General features: G+C 39.6%; 1 protein-coding gene across 1 annotated transcript in view; it reads right to left on the bottom strand.

Annotated features, from left to right (window-relative positions):
- Positions 1-14,590, bottom strand: part of LOC141775661 (P2Y purinoceptor 1-like) — a 47,468-nt gene that overhangs the window by 18,804 nt on the left and 14,074 nt on the right. The gene's annotated exons all lie outside the window — the stretch shown is intronic.

Here is a 14,590-nt window from a genome sequence, read left to right as displayed (position 1 = left end):
AGTGGTATCGGTGCATCCCTACTTTCTAAGGTTCACATCAGTGTTGCAAACAGTCTCTCCATTTAGTGCTCAAATATGCATCTCCAGTGAAACTAGTCAGCAGACTTCATAGTTTCACTGGAGATGCAGTCGCTGAGCATTTTGTTGTTTGAGTTTCTCATGGACATATCGGAAAGAATTTTTGTTCGCATGAATGCAAAACGCTATGAAAGTAAATCCCAGGTTAAATTTAAGCAGAATAGTAGTTAAAGAGTTGAGTTTTTTTGTTTTGGTTTTTTTTTGGTTTTTTTCGCCCCTTCCGGGTAATAAAAAGTTTGTTTAATTTTTCAAACATATTGTATCAATACGTTCAAGAAAGCTAGACTGTGTTAAAAAGAAAAGCAGAAACGTGGCCACGTGATGGAGTGAATGTGTTTTTTTTTAATAAGGAGTATCTGGAGACGTGCACGATTTTCACATGCCCAGCGTCACTTTACCCCACTTCTTTGCCTTTTGACTAGAACCCAGTGTGGAGAGGAGGATATTTCAAATTTGACTTCATGGACACTCCTTTGATTTCCTCTGTGATCTCATCGTCTATACCTACGGTGCCTTGAATTTGATAGTCAGGTAAAAATTTGGCTCAAGATCAGCTGCTATACTTTTCTTTGATTTGGCACTCCCAAGTACATTATTCATGGTATATGCTCTCCATCATTTAGTTTCTTCTGTATTTTGAGAGTAATTATGGATGATGCCTATAATGTAATTTGCCCCCAGCCCAAAAAAAATATAGATTTCCAATATTCCTATCTGATCATTTGGAATAAAACATAGTTTTTAAAGGGAACTGAAGACTAAATGGTTGAACGATTTCATCATGTTTAGCTTCTAAAACTGTGATGAACAGGATTTGTTTATTGTTGAGGAATAATAATCACACTTAATAACGCAAGTAATGCTAAAAAAATCAGTCACAGGCCTTTGTGAGGTGGAATTGTGCCTGCGATGGAAAGTGGAATGTGAAAAGTATTTGGAGCGTTTGTAAAAGTGAACCGTCGCTGAATATTGTGACTCGATTTGATATTTTTTTTGCCCTGAAACCAAAGGTCTGAAGTCTGTCGTATGTTGAACTAAACTGGGACCCTGAATGTTGTAAAAGAATCCTATTTCCTTTATAATTGTACTACCTCATGTTTCTGCACACTTTCACGTTTTCTTTACTAAGCCATAGTTTCACTTTTTCCAACAAACAAAGACATTCCTCGGTAAGAGAGGCAGATTTCAAGGCAACAGCTTTTTCTGAAATGTCATCACAGTGTTTGCCGTTTTCCTCGGATTGTGAATGCATCACGTTTCTCTGGAATAAGCGACACTGTTTTTGACTCGTGTCAGTTGCTTGACTGTTTTTGCATATGCATTGTGAGGAAATGGGTTTACAGTCACACAGATGTTTGCACACCTTTAGCTCAACACAGGCCATGATGCACTTTGGTTCATTTCTTGATCTTCTGTGGAAAAAAAAAAGTGTACCTCAGTTCCCCACTTTTGTTTCATTAATGTTTGATTGTACAGGGTTGAAATGATAATCTTGAACTGGAGATGAGCTAATGGTAAGCTTGAGATATAGCCGCTCACACACACAGTTCTGATTTCTGAGGAATTGCTTTAATTTAGAAGAATGTACTTTAAAATATCAAGAGATTTAAGCAAACCCTTAAAAAATATCCCCCCTCGATGTCCCGGTAGCTGCCTCTGGAGGGTTTCCGTCGGTGTTGGAATAACGTACCTGTAAATGTGTTTGCAGGAGCTCCCACTAATAGTTCACACGTGTTACATGCAACATTCTTCTATGCAACTCTGCCTCTGTGGAACAATCGCTGCCCTGGCTGATTGTGTTTTTAGTCCTCTGCTTCTCATCCATGACAGGAACTGTACTTCACATCTGGACCTTTTGTTGTGTTCAGACGACTTGACCCTTTATTTCAACAGAATTTACCGTCCTACGTGATATAGTACACGTTACTAAAGATGTTTGCTTGAATGAAAACATTTTAGTTTTTTTTTTTTATTGCTGACTTTGTACATATCAGGGCTCTGTTTCAATAAAGGTTGGAAATACCTCGAATCTGTGTGAATTCTTAAGATTCGTACGCCAATGACTGACATGTGTATAGGGGACGTGGGAAGGCATTCAGTAAAGTGTAAAGAGAGTGCTGGAGAAACCATGAGCGTGTTTCCATGGCAGTTAGCCGGGTGTGCCGGTTTCGCCCTTCCTTGTGCCCACAGGATCTGGGCAAATGGAATACCTGACAAGATACTGATGATTCTCCACACATGGCCTGTTAATTACAACTTGATTTAAGCTGCTGGACTGATTAAAGGGGACATATCATGAAAGTGCTCGTGCACATCCATCTGGGTATCTGGAGTTCCTACCAACCCACAAACTGAAATAAGACAAGCCAGTCAGTTTTTTTGTGGGCTGTCTTGATCAGAAAACATGTAATTCAACAAGCCATTAACATCTGGCTCCCCTTCCTATGTCACATACATGCTCATTAGAATATACATTACAATATAAATTATTAGAATATCTCCACTCATGGCTCGAGAACTACGACTATTTTCCAAATCACATACTTTTTCTTTTTACTCTTAGTACTTACTGCACCTGCCTTTATAAAGTACATGCTGTTGCATGCAGTATGCATACACTTAGTACATACTACTTTGTCATAACATTGTGCCTTGATCTTTGAATCAACTGCGTTCTCCGAGTGCCAATCTAGCTATTATTATTATTATTAGTAGTAGTAGTAGTAGTAGTAGTAGATTTTTTGTCAGGGACAGACAAACATTGACAGTTGCAGAAGCAGCGTCCCATGGACTGTACACGCGTATGTAACTAAAGCTGGGCACCGATAGTTCAAGTAATCATTAAAAGTACATGTTATAGAGTTTAAAATCTTAAAATCAGTGCACATAATCACAAACAAGAAGAACCATTTTGACAACAACAAAAACAAAAAACATTCAAACAGACAAATGAAACATTTATACTTCTTGGAGTTCTTAAAGAGCTCAGTGGCTGATATCCCATTCACAGAGAGGAGAGCTAACGGGATGTAAATCTACACTGACACAAGATCCAGTTTCTCTGTGTGAAACCGGTCAGGTGAGTTCACTGCATACTGTATCATCAAGCACAACGTGGCTCATTAAACCTATCCGGAGTGTGTACACACTCCTGATGTAATGAATAACATGTTATTAATTCATCGTTTATAAATAGGAATGAAATATAATTATTAATTACCAAATGTAACGGTCTGTTTATTATTCTATTTACTTTGAGTCAAATGTAATTCATCAATTTGTAATTGATCACAGATTAACACTGTTATTATTCTTTTGGTACACTCTGGACTCCATGCAGGTCGACATGGGTCATACTGTAACACGCACAGTAATAAAGTTCCTATCATGGACACATTTTGTATGTTACATTTAATATTTACCACATTCTTGAGTATATTATTCGTGTGTCAGAGTTTTCTCTCTGCAGTTTGAGCGTAAGCTCTGACTGCTCTCAGAATCTGGAGTCTACAAGCCATGATCTGTCTAATTAATTAACAATAGCGCACTCATTCCTCCTCAGAGTTTCCCAGCCCTGAAACAAAGCACAGTTGGAATGAGACAGGCTAAACATTGTATGACAATCAGCATGCAAAAGCAGGATCCCTCTGTTTGTTTCCAGTAGTTGTTCCCCTCTCACTACTCCGGTGGGACGAAGCGTTCTGCAGCCACTGGAAGCAGCTCAGCCCAAATGTCACTGACCAGTTTAACCAGCTTAACACTATGGAATGCATTTGGAGTGCACCACACAACAGTGGTGTTCATCCTTTATACCCTCCACTAGACACCTCCTCCCTCTACACAGTCATCCATCAAGTCTTAAAGAGATAGTTCGGTATCACGCCAAAACGTGTAATAGACCTGCCTGCAAAAAACTGCATGTGATGATCATAAAGTGGGCATGTCTGTAAAGGGGAGACTCGTGGGTACCCATAGAACCCATTTACATTCACATATCTTGAGGTCAGAGGTCAATGGACCACTTTGAAAATGGCAATGACAGTTTCTCTTTCGCCAAAACAGGAGGCTTATTTAGCCTCGTTTCGACATGCCAACATGACATGATTGTTACCACTGGAATCCTTTGCTTTTCTAGTTGATATATGTACCTTCACTCTAGTTAACGGATAAGGCCGATCATATATTTGGTCTTGTCAACAAATCCCATGAAAAGACCAAAACCAATGTTGTGTTTTTGGCTCTCTGTGCCTCTCAGCTCCAAGTCCATCGGTTCCTGGAGACGTAAATCTTTAAGAGCAGACCTCAAGTATTTAGTTTCATTTTTACAAAAGACTCAGTCATTTCCCAAAACAGCTGGACACCGTTTGTTTTCATCAAATGCTACTCAAACAAGAGGAGGGTGCATTTGTTGGGGTCAAAATAAACACTGTGTGTGTGTTCGTGGTAATGGAGGAACATTTCATTACAGTTTTACTAGTTTTTGGAAAACAATGGAGCTCTATGGCTCGGACGGATGATAACAGGGTTTTGATACACACACAGTAGTTGTTAGTAGATACATTCATTGCTGGTTTGGGGCCGTACATGAGGGTTTGAAAATAAGAGAAATGCAGAATATCAGCTGAATTATGATTGAGTGATCCACTGATTCAAAGGTCATGTGTTAACCATTTGATGTTAGCCTACGTTGGTTTAGTTTAGTTGAACATCGTGTCGGTATAAAGATCACACGTCTCTTGACTTTTTGATTACTCACATAAATGAATAGTAGTTTAAAAAACTGTGATCACTGAAGTGACTGTGATCTATCTATCTATCTATCTATCTATCTATCTATCTATCTATCTATCTATCTATCTGTCCATCTCAGGTTGCCCTGCCAGAGGAGGTATAAGCCTGGTTTCCTGCTTTATTACTGTAAGTGTTTTTCACAGAAAGGACAGATCATCATACAGATTACAGTCAATCAGCCTTCTATATCCAACCTTTTCCCTTTAAAGGTGACAGATGTCAAACATTATTATGTATTTTGGTATTTATTTATTTATTTATTTATTTATCTCTCCTCCTCACACATATACATGCACATTCCTCTGGTTACAGTACAGCATATATTTAAAGACATTGAAAAAAATTAAAAATGTGTTAATTAAAAAAAGGTAAACTACGAAACACCTTAAACTGTTCCTTTCATTTCCGTAACTTCTTCCTGAGTGTTTCAGTGCAGAGGACAGCTGCTGTTGAAACATCTCAGGCCAAAAGATATTCAACGGTGCCACCAAGGGGTGAACTATCTGCACTACAATACATTCATTTACCGTGGACTAGATGACAGTCGGTCTGATTCCAGTGAAACTATTTCAGCTCAGGCTTCAGCAAGGCCTCCAGCAGCAGATCAGCCTTCTACGAACAGACCCAGATCAGACCTTCGACCTGCAGTCGGAGCTCCGGAGGAAGAGCTGTATTCCAAATCTTTTTAACTTCACCCCATAGTTTAATGATTATTATGCAGGTCAAAACTTTTTTAAGTAGCTTTGAAGAGTAATTTAACACCAAGTTGAAAAAAAACTGAAGCTACCCCGTGCACCACAGTAAACCAAATGAAATCATAAGAAATCAAAATTCCAGCACACACTAGGGTGCTGGCATAAACTCCATTTTATTGGTAATTTACATTAAAAACAAGAAAGAGCGAACTACGAGCTTCACATGTGGGTTCATCAGATTCTCTTTGAGCTTGATTGCCGTAATGGTGTTGCAGTGGTTAGTACTGTCGCCTCACAGCAAGAGGGTTGCAGGTTCAAACCCAGGTTGGGACCCTTCTGTGTGGAGTTTGCATGTTCTCCCCGTGTTAGCGTGGGTTTTCTCCGGGTTCTCTGGTTTCCTCCCACAGTCCAAAGACATGCAGGTTAAGTTCATTGTTGACTCTGAATGTGCCGTAGGTGTGAATGTGAATGGTTGCTACACCGCTACAGCTCCATCACAAGTCAACATTAATAATAGGCAGCAGCAACTTCATATAAATATTAATATAAACTAAAGAAATACATTTCTATTACGGGATACAAAAAAATTAAAAGTAGAGAGTAGGTATTTCCATAGGTAACTGATCATCAATATTTCCATAAGGTACCATCAATATAATAGATAAGGTACATATAAAAAAACTAGTAGAAAAAATGTAAACAAAAACATAATAATTAAAAAATCATAAATATCAGGTTGAAAAGCAGTGTTTCACTGTCCTTTCTGGTGGATAAAACTGTAACCAGCCACCAGTGATGTCACCGTGTACTGGAGTACATCACTGAAACAAGGTGAGCAGATGAACCACTGGAGGTCAGTAATCACAAGCTTCTCAGGGTGTATTGTGCTTTAAGGTTGTTAAAGTCATCTGAAGCCATCCTGTCTGATAGTATCTCATAGACAGTAGATCCTGTATTTGATTGAAGATATCATGTTTACACTCAAAACCCATCTTTTTGCCATAACTTTCTATTAGTTAGCTGGTGGGTCGGTCTCAGTCTCAATGTATAATTTCAGCCTGGTAGTCCTGCCGACGAGAACATTATTCATTTTTAAGCTAGCACCTCTCAATAACCCTCTGTTGTTTATATCCCACAAACACTGCTGTGTGCCTCTCTCTCTCTCTCTCTCTCTCTCTCTCTCTCTCTCTCTCTCTCTCTCTCTCTCTCTCTCTCTCTCTCTCTCTCTCTCTCTCTCTCTCTCTCTCTCTCTCTATCTCTCTCTCCCCTCTCTCTCCTTTTACTCAGGCTTCTCTGTGCTGGACCATCAGTCGTCCTGTGACGTCTCTCTGCCTCTCTGGCGGTGCCTCATTCCACATGACAGACCTGGACCTCCGTCCTCCAGGAGATTTAGCCTCTCTAACAACTTACCTCAGTCTAAGGAGGCTTATTGGCATCATGGGTAACATACGTTAATATTACTAAGCAACTGTGAATTAAAAACAAAAATATGGTCCTCTCTCTAGGTTCATGGTAGATAGGAGGTAGTGTTGCTCGAGCTCTATCTATCTTGACGTGGAGAGGAGGTCGTGTTGCTCTGTCTCTGCCTATATGGCGCGGAGAGGAGGTTGTGTTGCTCAGGCTCTATCAATCTTGACGTGGAGAGGAGGTTGTGTTGCTCGGGCTCTATCTATCTTGACGTGGAGAGGAGGTCGTGTTGCTCTGTCTCTGCCTATATGGCGCGGAGAGGAGGTTGTGTTGCTCAGGCTCTATCAATCTTGACGTGGAGAGGAGGTTGTGTTGCTCGGGCTCTATCTATCTTGACGTGGAGAGGAGGTCGTGTTGTTCTGGCTCTGCCTATATGGCGTGGAGAGGAGGTTGTGTTGCTAAGGCTCTATCTGGTTGGCGTGGAGAGGAGGTCGTGTTGTTCTGGCTCTGCCTATATGGCGTGGAGAGGAGGTTGTGTTGCTAAGGCTCTATCGATCTGGCGTGGAGAGGAGGTCGTGTTGCTCTGGTTCTACCTGTATGGCGTGGAAAGGAGGTTGTGTTGCTAAGGCTCTATCTGGTTGGCGTGGAGAGGAGGTCGTGTTGCCCTGGCAGTGAAACTGAAGATGCAAAACAAATGTGCATTTAATAAGATAATATAAAACCAACTAACACAAATTGAACCTGAGGTTCTTGGGGCAGTTGCACGCTTTGCCCAGTTGGTAATCCATCCTTTTGATTGACAATATCCTTTGTCATTAGGCAGCACTAAATCTATGTACAGTGTATTGAAACAGAGAAACAGGAATGCAGAGTCGAATGAAGAAATACAATTCATTTTTTGATTTTGAGATAAATGGATTTTGCAGGTATTCCATCACAGTGATGGTCATTATATGTTACATGAAGTATATATTGGTCCATGTAATATCTGAAAAGCAAGACTTGACGAATGCTGGAATTACGCCAAAGATCAACTTCATCAAAATAAACTTGTGTCTGAAAAAGTTTGTTTAAAGATCCCATATCGTGCTCATTTTCAGGTTCATACTTGTATTTTGTGTTTCTACTAGAACTTGTTTACATGATTTAATGTTAAAAAACACATAATTTTCCTCATACTGTCAGCTTGAATATACCTGTATTTACCCTCTGTCTGAAACACTCCGTTTTAGTACATTTCAACGGAATTGCAACAGAATTGCGTTGCTAGTCAATAGTTTGGGTCCATGTTTACTTCCTGTCAGCTGATGTCATTAACATCCACTGCAACAGGAGATAAACTGGGACACATTTAGAATGTTTTTGTTTAAAACTGTGTAATGGTCTAAATATTGTATATTTGTGACATCACAAATGGACAGAACTCCTGACGGCTTGTTTCAAACGCAGTTTCTAAATACGGGCTCTCTGTATTTCTCTGTATATTGAGCGTTTTGATAGTTTAACAGTATTTATATAGCATTTAAACCTGCTTTATAACATAAAAGACATGAAAATCTCACTTTTTACAATATGGGACCTTTAAGTTTTAGTTGTAAGTAGTAGGTTACTCTTAACATGGTATCACCCCACTATACCTAGCATTGTCAGTGCTACATTTTGAATTATGTTGGAAAACGCTGAATATAGTGAAACTCATTTACTGTAACTTCAGATTCATTTTTTTTTTTTAAATATATATGTATATTGAGCGTTTTGATAGTTTAACAGTATTTATAAAGCACTTAAACCTGCTTTATAATATAAAAGACCTGTAAATCTCACTTTTTACAATATGGGACCTTTAAAAAGAACTTGAAATTATTAAGGCACAAATATGAGGCCCTATATGTACATACGTGGAGTCCTATAGTACTACATGAACTTTCAGGATCATCTATAAATGTCCCAAGCCTGAATGCTTCTTGGAGGACGAATAATATCATGTTTTCATTTCATAAACGCAGAATGGCGGGTGCTTTGGCAGCCTTATAGGGGCAGCACAACACTGTGTAAAAAACAAGGTGAGGGGCATGAAATGAATGCCCAGTCACAAGTTTGTGTAAATGCAAAAAAGAAACTGAGATTAAAAGATTTTAAAATTTCATAACAACATGCCGCGGCAAGCTGAGAGCCTGCTTAGATTTCATGTGTCTGCATAGTTTCAAATCAATCTCTAGTGGCTCATACCAGCATAAACACACTCACACTCGCTGGGAAAAACCCAGCATGAGAAAATATCTCCTGTGAAGTGATGTGAGGTGAGAACGAGGCAGCTCATGGATACCGTCTCGCCCGGTGGACTGTTGTTATTGTATCAGCAGATGCTTCAGTGTATTTTAGGCTGAATGAGTAATTTCCGTTTACATACTTCTTGCTAACAACTGATTTCAGAGCCAACTGAAAACACTGGTGGTCTGTCTTCGGTGGACAGATGTGGAGAAATGAGCGAGGTTGACTTGAAATGGAAATTCACTTTTGATGTTAAAGTGAAATGTGACTGAGAGTTGTGATGCTTTTCTCTACATATTATTCCAAAGCAAAGCAGTCAGCGCACACACACAGTTGAATTCAAAGTCAATGTATGAACACCGGACCTGACGTACAGTTCGATCTGACTGGAAACGTCGTGTATAAACCTGTCAGGCTTACGGTAAATCATCTCTTTCATCACTAAAGTCCTCTGGAACTCACTGGACCCTCCCGGTGAACTTTATCTCGGTATGTGGGAAGAAGACTCAACAGTTGACAGGAATAAAATGAAACACTTGTCTAAAAGGGCGGATGAGATTCCAGTGGTGAGCTTGGTGGAGTTCTGAGAAAGCTCACTAATATCATCTATTATCACGTTATTGTGGACACACAAATCGAACAGAGTTCAAAAGGGGAAGTCTGTCTGCGAGTGTTACCTGACTAAATTGACACTGAGTACACTAAGCCCCCAGGAAGTGCGCCGGTCGTCGATCCCGACTTTCGTAGTGGCCAATGGCCAATGGCGGTACTGCATCTTCCGTGTCCGTCACGTGATGCCATTGGGCCCAAAAAACCTTTTTCCCATAGACTTACATTGGGAAAGGGACGTCTGTAACTCAACGGACAATTTTTTTTTTAGGTGAATCAATTCTCCAGTACGAACACCTAAATAGCCCTTATTTAAAAAAATTCAGTTTTTAAAGTTGTAAAAACACAGTAATAGCCGAATCCAGAGTTCTTTCACTTCCTCCGTTCATGTGAATGAGACCCAGACCGTGGCTGGAGAGCAAGCGTCGTCACGTACCGAGTCATGTGACCGAGCAGACGCTACTGCGCATGTTCCATGTACCCAAGATCTGGGTACTTTTCCAGACGGAAGTCGAGCCATTTAGGCTTCATGCGCCACTGAGCAACTTTCATAGGAATGAACGGGGCCCCGCCTCAAACGCTGTATCCAGTTCTCTTAAAGGTCCCATATTCTAAAAAGTGAGATTTTCATGTCTTATAAAGCAGGTTTAAGTGCTATATAAATACTGTAAAAGTATCAAAACACTCAATCCATGGAGAAATACACACAGCCCGTATTCAGAAACTGTGCGTTTGAAACAAGCCGTCAGGATTTCTGTCCATTTGTGATCTATAATATTTAGACCATTTCAAGGTTTTAAACGTAAACATTCTAAATGTGTCCCAGTTTATTTCCTTGTTGCAGTGTATGTGAATGTCATCAGCTGACAGGATGCAAACATGGACCCAAGCTGTTTCCTAGCAACGCAATTCAGTTGTCATTCCGTTGAAAAGCGCTAAAACGGAGTGTTTCAGACAGAGCATGAAAACAGGTATATTCAGGCAGACAGTATGAGAAAAATAATGAGTTTTTTTTAACATTAAAGCATGTAAACATGTTTTAGTAGAAACCCAAAATACAAGTATGAACTTGAAAATGAGCACGATATGGGACCTTTAATCCATCCGTGGAGTACACTGACACTGACGACACTGACAGAGCACAGAGTTGAACCCTAATGCAGTGATTTGAGCTAAATGCTAACAAATGCTAACATGCTCACGCCAACAAAGTTAATATATTCATTTTTAGCAGTTATAATGCTCACTATGTTCACCATTGTAGTTTAGGTGTTTAACACGCTAACATTTGCTATTCAGCACTAAACATAAAGTCCAACTGAAGCTGAGGGGATTCATCACACTACGGTTTTACCTGCAGGACCAAGCTTTCGCTTTCAATTCTAAAGTCAAGTCTACAAGCATTCATGTCTCAACTAGTTCAAGTGTTGCAGCAGGTAAGTCAAGTCCTCATTTATATGACTCATGTTATCGTACTCTGCATTTGACCTTTTGACGGAACCGCTATTATTGTTTGCTGTTAAATCCAGACATAGTTGTAAATGTTTGACTCAGGCTGATTTACTGCTAGTTCAATTGTTCAATTTTAATCAAGTGAAAACATTTGCACACCCTCCCTTTACAGTTTTTATACATTTTTATACATTTTTAATATGTACACATTTAATCTGTCAACTGTGTGTATCTCTTTTATTTATTATAATGTGCATATTTTATTGTATTTATCTTATTTATTCTACTTGATTGAGAAAACCACACAAGAATTCTAATGCTTTATACCTGAGAAAGTGGTAAATAAGAGTTTTGAATCTTGTGTAGACAATACATGGAGTACATCAAGTGAAAGCCGATAAGAATCCCACCAGTCTGTCTCTAGTAAATCTAATTCAACCACTAGGTGGAGACAAATCACCATTTTAGTTTCTCCCACTCCTTTGTAGCTGTGGTGAGAATCACAATTTATTCAACGCATTAACACAACTTGTGATTTTTTTAGTTGAAGCGGAATCAGTTTCATATGAAACTAGAACACCTAATGAATCCATCGGTACCAACCACGTCATACTAGCTTGTCGCAAAGAAGGTTAAATAACGTACCAAACTTAACGCTAAATATTGGTGAGGAAAAAATGTCATGGCCATTTTCAAAGGGGTCCCTTGACCTCTGACCTCAAGATGTGTGAATGTTAATGGGTTCTATGGGTACCCACGACTCTCCCCTTTACAGACATGCCCACTTTATGATAATCACATGCAGTTTGGGGCAAGTCATAGCCAAGTCAGCACACTGACACACTGACAGCTGTTGTTGCCTGTTGGGCTGCAGTTTGCCATGTTATGATTTGAGCATATTGTTTTATGCTAAATGCAGTACCTGTGAGGGTTTCTGGACAATATTTGTCATTGTTTTGTGTTATTAATTGATTTCCAATAACAACTATATATATATACATTTTCATAAAGCAGCTTATTTGTCCACTCCTAGGTTTATAAGAGTATTAAATACTTAACAAATCTCCCTTTGAAGCTGCAGTGGGTAGAAATGGAGCTAATGTGATTATAAAAAGTTATTTTTATATAGTTTTCTCACTATATCCTGACAGTAGAGCATGAAATAGGTTATCTGAAAAAAATCATGTGCCTCTGTGTCCTCCAGTGCTCCTCACGGCATCTGCAAGATTTCACAGACCGGAGGAAAACAAGCCGTCAGAGCTGATCTGGAGTCTGCTGTCCAGCTTCCGTCTATGAGAGCCACGAGTCAATCAATAAGTCATGTGTGGGTTATAAAACAGAACCATTTCTTGGGTGTAATGCAAGTGAAGAGAGTTTGTCATGTTTCATGTGTTTATGAGAAGAAAGTGTTCAATGTGGTTAGAGTTTAGGGTACAGTGTTATTTATTGCCAGTGTCATTGTTAGGGAGTAGTGCTGAGATGGAAGCAGAATACGATGTGTAGCGGATGTCAACCTAAAGCATTATCTTTTACATTTTGCCGGTAAGCTGGTGATGTTATTTAGCAATTCTGTGTTAGGGGCAATGTTTACACTGTACTTCTGTCACACTGTAATTTGTGATTAATCAAGATTAACCACGGGCAATCATGTGATTAAATATTTGAATCGATTGGCAGCCTTTGTGCACATACAACGAATTTGACTTTTTTTTGCATCTCTCTCAGTTTACTTAAACAGAAATATAAATAACAGCTAGGGACGATAAGGACAACAAAGCTGGACAGATAAGAGCAAAGTGTAGACTGGACTATGCAATATGTACACAAGTGTGTGGTATGCAAACATTTTACAGCATCATATGTAATAAATCTAGATTCAGTTGCTGTCTAATGTTAGTCTCCGTGTTGGAACACTTGTTCGTTCAGACCATGCATGAGTTGATTATGGAATCTTTGAAATTATGTCTTAATGCCGTTTTTAATCTTATGTTATGACATTCAGATAGAATTCAGTCAGAATCAAAGTGAATGACGTCACCATCCACACAGCACCATCAAACAAACCAGCCAAAGCTGAGAGCATGCAGAGACCAAATGCAGTCCCTGATGATGAATCACAAATAAACAGAGGCCACAGGTGGATGCTCCAAGGACGGGGGGGATCGTAGGTGCATATCACCCATTAGCAGTGGCATTTATTATTTTATGATTCAATACAATAGCTATAGCTGTAGAGCAAGCTGTGGCCAAGACAGCAGTGCCAGACATGGCAATCAGGAAAGGAAACTAAATATGATCTACACCACCTGTACAGACAGAAAGCTCAGACTATGACAACTCTGGAAGTCAGTCACCATCCGCATCCGCATCCGCAACCTCAACACACACACACACACACACACACACACACACACACACACACAAACACACATACACACACATATGCATGGCTCACTCATAATTTCAAGGCCTAAACCCGTCTGTTTGGTCCCACTGGGCTTAGGTCATTTGAGAACTCTAATTGGATGCTGTGTGATAGGCCTGCAATTTCCTTTATGAGAGGCATCTGTTATAGATGTCCATTAGCCGGCATGCTCTGCTTTCCTTGGTGGAGAAAAGCTCTCATACCAAACCTGTGTTTAGTCACACGACTGTTGGACTGTACGTGTTGTTTAGTCATAGGTGGTTTCCCATCAGGTTTCCAAAATAGGGCTCAGAGCCAAGGTTAGAAATGGTCTATTTATATATTCATATCTATCCTAACTCTTGATAGTGTTGGTACTTCTTTGGAGTGACTGTGATAAAGACCTTAAAGTAGGCTAATCAGGTTTGCTTTGTTCAGAAATATTCACTTGCAGATAGACTTTAGTAAAAAAAACACATAGGAGCTACGCGAGGCCTCTGCTAAACCAGCTGATGAGAGCAACTCATCAGACACTACATATTTCATTTCTAAAAACTAAGATGTGGTCTTAGAGAAATTCACTTTCTAATGTGACTTTCAGTTATATTTACAATTGTTTTTTTTTTTATTCTGAAATTACAGTAATGAGTTTCAGTATATTCAGTGTTCTCCAACATAATTCAAAATGTAGCACTGACAATGCTAGGTATAGTGGGGTGATGTCATGTAACTAACCTACCTAAAACTTGACTGACAGAACCTGAAGGCGATGCAGGCTGCTGCTGTCGTTCCGTAACCGTGGAAGAGAAAGTGTATCCATGCAGACAAACAATTTAACTAGAAACAGGAGTTGCCATTAAACTACAGCATTTAAGGCAGTAAA

The sequence above is a fragment of the Sebastes fasciatus genome, chromosome 1 (assembly GCF_043250625.1).
Source record: "Sebastes fasciatus isolate fSebFas1 chromosome 1, fSebFas1.pri, whole genome shotgun sequence".
Lineage (NCBI taxonomy): Eukaryota > Metazoa > Chordata > Actinopteri > Perciformes > Sebastidae > Sebastes > Sebastes fasciatus.
Note: the sequence above shows the minus strand (reverse complement) of the source record. Positions and strands in the feature narration are given on the sequence as shown.